Below are 1,988 nucleotides of genomic sequence, written 5' to 3'. Positions count from 1 at the left end.
AAAAAGCAATTTTCTGAAACCTTTGGATAGGCCATTTGTTGTACTAAGACTTTCTCCCCAGAGGGCTTTGTGATTATAACTGAAATGAGAAAGCTCTGTTATTAGAAATAATATTTGGCCCTAGAAAACGCTACAGAAGCCAGGTGGAAGGAGGACTCTAGAAAGGGTGGAGGAGCCCAGGGGTGGGGGAGAACAAGGGCCCTCATTGCGACCACAGGTCCCACCTCTGTGCTTTGACAAAGAAACCCAAGGGAAAAGAGAAGGGCAGAAAGGTTCTGGTTCTTCCAGAACTGTGCCGTCCCACACGGTCACCACTCACTGCGTGCAGTAATTAAAGTGAAAATCAAATTGAGATACAGTGAAGTATTCAGTTCCTGGGTCACCCCAGCCACCTTTCTCCATTACGGAAAGTTGTGTTGACAGCTCTGTTCTGGAAGTCCATGTAGGTTTGTGCGACATATTGGCCACTAAATCGTGGCTCTCTTTCAAGTTCTCAATTGCATCGTGCATGCCCAGAGGGGTCCTCCAAGTCTGGGCTCTCTTCCCTAGGCCTGAGAGGGCCAGTGCGTCTTTCTGCTCTGCCAGGCTTTATAAACAGTTGATAAACGCTAGCATCTATGCCCACTGCTTCCGTGGAAGCGACAGGGAGCTGTGGGCATCTCCTGAGCCCAAAGTCAGATGTCCCAGCTTCAGTGGCTGCCTTGAGTCACACTGGACAGTCTGGAACCTCTTGGTGTTTTTATACAGGGACTATCTGTCACCCCCTATCAGGTGGGCAAATGAGGAAAGGTAACTCTGAGTAGCACATGGGCCTTAGAAGGTGATGACTTTCATGAACCTGCATTTAGATAAAACAACAAGAAAAACAACAGCAAAAAAACCCCTCCTGGGCTGGGGAGATAGCTCAGCTGGTAGAGTGCTTGCCTTGCAAGCACAAGGCCCTGGGTTTGATCCCCAGCACCGCAAAAAAAAAAAAAAAAAAAAAAATTACCCTCCTGTCTTCAGACACTTTTGACGAGGTTTATGCTACCATCTCCCGGAGAAATTCCAGGCTGAACATGGCAGAGGTAAGACTCCCTTTTAGTCATATTGGAATATGAGATTCTGCGAGGCTAAAGGTGCTTTTTGAGGTGGGGGTGGGTTTGCCGGGGTTGAACTCAGGGGCACTCAGCCACTGAGCCACATCCCTAGCCTTATTTTGTATTTTATTTAGAGACAGGGTCTCACTGAGTTGCTTAGCGCTTTGCTTTTGCTGAGGCTGACTTTGAGCCTCCTGAGCCACTGGAATGACAGGCGTTTTCCACCACACCTGACTGGCTCATGTGAGGGTGGCACTTATTGTCCCCAGAGAAGCAGTTAGTGGAGTGGAAAGAGCTCTGGATTTATGTAGGCTCTGGCACAAAGAAGCTGTGTGACCTTAGGCAAGTTACCTTCCTTCTCTGAGATTTAGTCTCTTGCCCTGTAAAGTGGGGCTCTCCTGGATAGGTCTGGTGAAGATTAAATGTCAGATATCTAGGGCTGTGCCTGGTGCACAGCAGGCCCCAGCCAATGGGCAGGTGTTACTATCATTTAATGCAGGCAGAAACGAAAAACAGAACAAAACAACTGTTCCTTTGCAGTTGTGTCCCTTTTGACAATCCCAACAAATAGATGTTCATTACAAATAAATTTCCCACTTTTTTTGCATGTGTGATACTAGGGATTGAACCCAGGGGCACTTTACCACTAAGTGACATCTTCAGCCCTGTTTATTTTTTATTTTGAGGCGGGGTCTCACTAAGTTGCCCGGGCTGACCTTGAACTCACCATTCCTTCCAAAAATGCTGGCCCTGTGGGTGTGCGCTGCTACACGGGCTAGACTCCCCAGTTCTTTTAGGAAAGGGTTCCAAAATTCCAAGCCCCAAACTTGCTCCACCAGGCCCAGCCTTGAGATCTGTTTTGTAGTTTTTCAAAATAACTTCTACTCAGTGAACATTCTTGACACTCTT

The sequence above is a fragment of the Sciurus carolinensis genome, chromosome 7 (genome assembly GCF_902686445.1).
Source record: "Sciurus carolinensis chromosome 7, mSciCar1.2, whole genome shotgun sequence".
In the NCBI taxonomy this organism is placed as follows: Eukaryota; Metazoa; Chordata; class Mammalia; order Rodentia; family Sciuridae; genus Sciurus; species Sciurus carolinensis.
Note: the sequence above shows the minus strand (reverse complement) of the source record.